Source organism: Lepisma saccharinum, chromosome 20 (genome assembly GCF_977018435.1).
Source record: "Lepisma saccharinum chromosome 20, izLepSacc3.1, whole genome shotgun sequence".
Lineage (NCBI taxonomy): Eukaryota > Metazoa > Arthropoda > Insecta > Zygentoma > Lepismatidae > Lepisma > Lepisma saccharinum.
The window spans coordinates 42,782,585-42,790,711 of NC_139248.1; positions in this window are offsets into that span (position 1 = coordinate 42,782,585).

Genomic DNA, 8,127 nt, shown 5'->3' on the forward strand with positions numbered 1-8,127 from the left:
TTACGACATCGCCTCGTAACATGTCCCGCAACGGTAGATCAATGGAAGTATTTGTGTAAATGCCTTGGTACTATATGTAGAACATCGCCCGATACATTTACTGTAGATCATTTACTGTTACCAGATTTTGTGTTCTTCCCTCTTACTAAAGTAAGAGGGGTCCAGTTTTTAGTAGCTCAATATATTTATTATATTTTAGGACATAATTCAGTGTCAATGCAAATTTCGCTGCAATATCACTACAGTGAGCATTATTACCAGATGGACCAAGCCAACCGCAAAACACTCTATGCAAATTTTTTGCAGGCCCTTTTCTTGTAAATACACCTAATTATGTAATATAGATCTGATATATGTGTAATGTTATCATAGGATCATGTAAGTATTCCCTACTGCATAAAATAAAGAATATTAAAAAAGAAAAAAAAAGGTAGGTAGAGCGTCTGACAACCACGCGGGCGATCTGGGTTCGATTCCCGGAATCGGTTGGAATTTTTTCGGCTTCTTCCCCGCATAAATGTCCCCGATAATTCACATCTGGATTGTCTCGCTGTTCTTACCAACAAAACATTTTGCAATAGTTAAACTTATTGTCGATTGCATAATTGTCTAGGCAACAAGGTGACACATTTTAAAGAGAGACATTCAAACGTGCCGCGGTAAACAATACAATGGGAAGGCGGACTGGTGACTGTATTCTTGTCTGCCTAGCCTTTGTTATGCGCTAGAAAACTTAACTAACTCAACAGAACTCAGCAACACAACAACGCAGAATCGCTCCACATGACACCTGTCACGCGGATTAAACATTACATGAATTATAATACGGTCAGGATAAGTGCCTACAGTCGGAGTTACCGAGAATAAACCTAGGAGGATTTGATTTTAAGTACCTGAAATGACGTTACATAATACTACGGTGGTTCTGAATATACACATATATTAAAGCACAGATAAATACACAGTACATCTTGCCCTCTTTTACTCGATCTCTCATTCATACACTCATTCCATAGCATATTGCGACAATATGACAATTACAAAGGTTAGATTAATTAATACTTTGACTATACTCATGCTATTTCTTGGCTACATTGCCGTTTACAATTTACCGTATAGGATTTTAAGTATAAAGTGAATAATTGTTCTTTGTGCGAACCCTTTTAGCTTTTCAGAAGGTACAAATATATTTCAATGAACTATTGTTTAGCTGTAAACATAAACTCTGATCTATAACATTGATTGTCTAGTTATGCCCTAGCACTGATTTAAGTTATGCAATGATTTGATTTACGTAGATTCGCGGTAGATTGGCGTCATCTCTCTTACACACGCACATGGTTGGATCTTACCTTCGCTGCATTCCCTCTGACCTGGGTAGGGTGAAAGTGGTCCTACAGTTTTGGAAGACGCCCACACTCCAGCATCGCACTTCGCTGTTATCCTGGTTGGCGAAAATGGATCCTGGCTTCACTCGTTCACTTCGCAGGGACGTCCATGACGGTACACGTACACTGTCGACTCCATACGACAACTAGCGCAGTAGTAGGTCAGTACTTCGCGGTTTCACATGGACACACACATGGCTATTAAATGTTATTAACTTCTGCTAACTTAGGACGTTGTTTCGGACGATTGACACAGGTGGACGTGTCTGGCGTTATTCTCACATACCACATGTATGTGCACGAATGCGTTGACGGCGAGGGGGAAACGACCCCCCTGGGTCTACTCTGTTCTACTCCATGGCTCTAAAACACTCACGCGAGTAAAAGACAAATCCAGACCACGGGTCTGATCGCGATTCTGAGCTAGGTCGCACGTAGCTCACACTCCGGTGTCGATTCTAGGCAAACTGTTTTTTCGCTATTCCGAATCATCCCTTTTATTCCAGATTTGAACGAGGTGACGCTCTAGCCTCTGTGTTTAGGTATTCATTTATTGTTTCTGGTGCTTTGACCGTTGTCCTCCTATCCTGGTCAACGCTCACTCCGGTCCTCAACCTCTGGTAGCAGCCCCTCGTGCAGAGATTAGGCTAAATCTCCCGGTATTGTGTCAGACACGGACAGAGAGCGCCATCTCCACAGGGTAGCGTCTCCCATTGAATCCAGCGATGAATCTTTAATAATTCATAACTCCCGTAGTTCTGTTCTGATTAGGCTTAAATCTTGGAATCAGTACTTTCATGATGTGGTCTTCCGCTGGTTAAAATCTCATCCAATTCGGTCCATTGGTTTAGAAGTTGCTCTTTTCCTGCTATTCCCCATAAGAATGCATGTAAATCCGAATTCGGGCGAAAAACGGTGGTTGGGCAAATTAGTGTTGGCTAAGACAGTCGCTAGACACCTTTATTCGCGACGGATTTTATTATTACCAATTGTAATTAATTCTTAATAACGGGCAATTAGATTAATTACCTGTTACTCAATATTTGACCGTTACACCTTTGTCTATACATTAGCCGCTAAGAACTTTCTTTAGTTAATTCACATTCTTCTCACAAAAAAAATACATGTTCATTGAACACTGGCGTACGTAGAGGAGTGGCTGATTGGGTTACAGTCCCTACCAAAATTTTGAGAAAATCAGAATTTTCAAATAAAAATCCGTTAAGAACTTTAAACAATCAAAATATGTTAGTGCGAAACGTATTTTCAAGTGAGTTACGATTACCATTTTTGTCTTTGAATACAATTTTAATAGACTGAAAAGCTCCAAAAATACGAAATATTTTATTATGCATCCTGCCCTCCAAAACGAAGCCATGTGCTCTCAACATTTACTATTCCAGCCCCTCCCGAAAAAAAATCCTGCGTACGCCAGTGTATTGAACATTGTTGTAACTCAGATACAAAACAACTTTTTCCTCTTTTAAATCATAGTTGCCCTCATATTTTATTTTCTAGAATTCGTGTTGCTTTTCAAGGCATTAACTCTGAAAGACGCGTGTTTTTGGAATGCTGTACTTTTCTCCGTGCTGCATGTAAATAATAATTCAAATTATTATTATTATTATTATTAGTAGTAGTAGTAGTAGTAGTAGTAGTAGTAGTAGTAGTAGTAGTAGTAGTAGTAGTATTGTCGCAGATCTTTGACTGTGATAAATTGGCCATTTTGAATTTTTCCACAGCATTTTTCATAATATTTCACAAGCTCAAGGGGGGGGTTAAACCCCATAATCTCCCCTTGCGTACGCCACTGTAGCAGACGCATTAGCCAAGTACGCAGCTGAAGAATCAAGTCTCCGATCGCTTCGGATTAAATTTTCTGCAAAAGCTCTAGAGTCGCATGCTAAAACAGAATTGTTGAAAAGTTGGCAGAAACAATGGACAATTACGGGGAAGACTAATGGGAAAATATATTATTCAATTCAACCAATTATACCTAAAGAACCTTGGTATCAAAATTATTAATCTTGCAAGAAATTCTTTAACAAGCCTTCTTAGATGTCGGCTAAATTACACCCTAGCCCCTAAAACTTGTACACTAGGAAGATTGTGCAATCCCCAATCTGTCAGTGTGGTCCAACTGAAGGAACACCTGATCATATTATATTTGAATGTCGTCTTAATGTAACTAAACCTTCATGCACTACAGAATGTACATATTCCATATTCACCATACTTGGCATTGACATTCGTATGTCTTTATCTGGATATGGATGAAAGTGAACGGGGAGTATTGTTGCTAATTTAAAATAGTCTGTCGTGAAGCACGGAGACGTTGAAAATCTAATAACTTTCGGTATGAAATCCTTAATCGACTTGTATGCTGTGAATAAGATTGGAAGATTTAATTTATATTTAGCTGTACGGGTTGATGACATTAAGGATTGTAAAAGTGATAGTTTTGGTATCATAGGACTGGATATGGAAGACATATTTTCATTAAGAATTTTCTCGCAAGATATTGTGCCCGTAGTTGAAATTGTGGTTCTCCTAATTCAACAAACGTCGCTTGTTTCGGTGTTCCTTTCCATAGACCAAAGATTCTGCATAAACTATGATATTGTATTGAAGATATTTTCCCAAATGCCCAATTTAGATCATTGTCAATCAACAAAGAGCCATATTCTAATCTTGAGTTTAGCATTTAGAATGTACTTGATCCAACGACATGTTCATACTCAATTGTTGAAAGAATAGTCCACGTAACGATTGTTGAAACTCGTTGCATAGAAGGCTATATATTTCTACTTGATTGAGGATAAAGAGGATTGTGTGAATATTTTCAAGATTAAGAGGATGTAACTTCAAATTCATCCAGGTTTGACATGTTGCTCTACTTACAACAAAACAGCCTGCGTTACAGGGACGGCGACAGGGGTGGGCACGGGTGGGCAAGGGCCCACCCAAAAATTCCTGTGCCCACCCGATTGCCCACCCAATCAAATTCACTAAGTACATATACTTAGAGATATGCGAATGTTGCAATAAATAAGTGTATTCTGGCGTTCATTGCATGTATATTTTACTAATGAATATTATCTATACTAGAAATGTTCAGATATCATTCCATAAAGAGCTGATTTAACTTAGTCATTAGAAAGCAAGAGGAATTACTAGAGATGTTGAAACAAGAAAACCAATTGAATACTTCTATGATTAGAAGCAGCTAGTGGGCTTAGGAGGTGCAAAATTATGCAGGGTATGGTCAAAATAAGATCAGGATTTAGGGTGAGCTTGAGGGCTGCAGCTCCGGGCCTTCACTGGGGAAAGAACTGCTTTGAAAAGTATAACATAATGAAAAAATTAGGTACTTCGGATGTGATGAAAAATGTATATAACTACATGTATATAACTTGGCAAAAAGTTATAATTGAAACTGTGGAGGGGATTGGGGTGAGGTCTCGGTGTTGTAAGCTCTGGGTCTTCACATATATAAATCCCGGCCTGCGCATGATTAAAATAACCTCTAAATAAACAAATAAAAACCTCAGCGTTGTTTCCTCCAGCAACACAATAAATTATTTCGACTTTTTAATTAGGTCTACATTGAAATTCCAGAAGTGTCTCTTTCTTCATTTCATTACAATTTTTATATTTATACATATTTTACACCCTGTCATTTTCAAATATATATATGGTATTCAAAATAACAACTTTGTATTCGTTCTAATATATACTAATAAGAAGCAATCACAATAATCACTACAATACCGAGGTATATTAATTTTGATGTAACAGTTATGTGGGTTTAAAAAAGCAACAGAGTTATTGAATTGATTATTATTTAGAAATCCTAATTCCACACATACATTTTACCTATCAGTTACGTAATCATGCAATTTTTCTTGTGATTAACTTACGTAGAATTAAAAGAAGAAGGGGTTGGAAGGAAAGCCTTGTTTTGAGGGCGTCAGAGAACTAATCAATCACGTTGAGAATGGTTTAAACTTTAGAAGCATCAGAGGTTTAGCCGAAAAGGTCAACAGAATCTGCAGATGCAGATGAAGTAAAGATGAAAAGGTATCCATAAGAAAATTTTGTTTATTTGTTTTCAAGTCGAATTTTATGCTCAGATAGGCTAACCGGGACTAAACCTACAGTTTAAAGTGGAGTCCGAACCAGTGTGCATTGTGCTTCCACCAGGGGAGGGAGCAGTAGAAACCAGAACCTCTTCATTATAAGGCGACAACGTTATGACATTGGAGAAAAAAATATACAGAAAGAACTCGCAGGGAACGTATTATATTATCACAATAAAAGATGCGTTCATTTAAGAGGGTGTATTGTATATTTGAGACTTTCGGAAAACAACGTTATTGTTCACGGAGTTAGCTGCCTTGATCCAACAATGAAACACTATAACGGTCAAATATTGAGTAACAGGTAATTAATCTAATTGCCCGTTATTAAGAATTAATTACAATTGGTAATATTAAAATCCGTCACGAATAAGGGTGTCTAGCGACTGTCTTAGCCAACACTAATTTGCTCAACCACCGTTTTTCGCCCGAATTCGGATTTACATGCATTCTTATGGGAAATAGCAGGAAAAGAGCAACTTCTAAACCAATGAACCGAATTGGAAGAGATTTTAACCAGCGGAAGACCACATCATGAAAGTACTGATTCCAAGATTTGAGCCTAATCAGAACAGAACTACGGGAGTTATGAATTATTAAAGATTCATCGCTGGATTCCATGGGATACGGTATCATGGTGAGTTGGCCCTTACTGAACGTGTCGAATACAATAGCCGAGGATTTAACCTAATCTCTGCACGAGGGGCTGCTACCAGAGGTTAAGGACCGGAGTGAGCGTTGACCAGGATAGGAGGACAACGGTCAAAGCACCAGAAACAATAAATGAATACCTAAACACAGAGGCTAGAGCGTCACTTCGTTCAAATCTGGAATAAAAGTGATGATTCGGAATAGCGAGATAACAGTTTGCCTACAATCGCCACCGGAGTGTGAGCTACGTGCGACCTAGCCCAGAGTCGCGATCAGACCCGTGGTCTGGATTTGTTTTTCCTCGAGTGAGTGTTTTAGAGCCATGGAGTAGAGCAGAGTAGACCCAGGGGGGTCGTTTCCCCCTCGCCGTCAACGCATTTGTGCACATACGTGTGGTATGTGAGAGTAACGCCAGACACGTCCACCTGTGTCAATCGTCCGAAACAACGTCCTAAGTTAGCAGAAGTTAATAACATTTAATATCCATGTGTGTCCATGGGAAACCGCGAGAAGTGAACGAGTGAAGCCAGGATCCGATGATGCCAGACGGAACTGCCGGGAGATCCATTTTCGCCAACCAGGATAACAGCGAAGTACGACGCTGGAGTGTGGGCGTCTTCCAAAACTGTAGGACCACTTTCACCCTACCCAGGTCAGAGGGAATGCAGCGATGGTAAGATCCAACCATGTGCGTGTGTGAGAGAGATGACGCCAATCTACCGCGAATCTGCGTAAATCAAATCATTGCGTAACTTAAATCAGAGCTAGGGCATAACTAGACATCGGTATTCCGGCGGACAATCAATGTTGTAGATCAGAGTTTATGTTAACAGCAAACAATAGTTCATTGAAATATATTTATACCTTCAGAAAAGATAGAAGGGGTTCGCACAAGGAACAATTATTCACTTTATACTTAAAATCCTAAACGGTAAATTGTAAACGGCAATGTAGCCAAGAAATAGCATGAGTATAGTCAAAGTATTAATTAATCTAACCTTTGTAATTGTCATATTGTCGCAATATGCTATGGAATGAGTGTATGAATGAGAGATCGAGTAAAAGAGGGCAAGATGTACTGTGTATTTATCTGTGCTTTAATATATGTGTATATTCAGAACCACCGTAGTATTATGTAACGTCATTTCAGGTACTTAAAATCAAATCCTCCTAGGTATATTCTCGGTAACTCGGACTGTAGGCACTTATCCTGACCGTATTATAATTCAGGTATTGTTTAACCCGCCTGGCAGGTGTCACGTGGAGCGTTTCTGCGTAGTTGCGTCGCTTAGTTCAGTTTAGTTAGTTGAGTTAATTTTTTTAGCCCGTAACAACACTGTGAAATTGAAAGTACCACCTCAACTTTCGAAGCTCCACTTTTGGAAGAATAAGTTGTTGCTGATTCGACTGATTTGTTCTATGTGAAGTCACTTTTCTGCTAATTTTGGCTAATGGCGACAATGAGGTTCAATGGTGATGAGATGAAAGTGACGAAGGGGGAAAACAAATGCACGCAGACAATGAAAATACAACCCCCCACAAATTATTATTTTGACTGTGGTTCCAGGCGCCAGAGACTCGTTCGCCTGCAAGATTAATGTTTCCAGGGTATATTGCGCAGGATAGAGGTTGACATTTGAGCGCTTTTGAATAGGTCACACCATACAACCCAAGTCGTCTGTGAAAAAGATATAAATTATGTGATATGTGATATTATTATTATGAATAATAGTGATCAATTTCGATGAATTCCTTGTGTCCAAAATCACATTCTACAAAATGTAAAGTATTTGTTACCTCAGTGCATGTGTTCATCTAACCATACGTGCATCACTTCTCCCGCATGAGTAACGAAGACTTACTTCAGAAAACGAATAACAACTTAGCTCACAGATTTTTCAATGTTACTTGATTATTACTTTTGGGTGATATTTTGTCAAAATATCCTT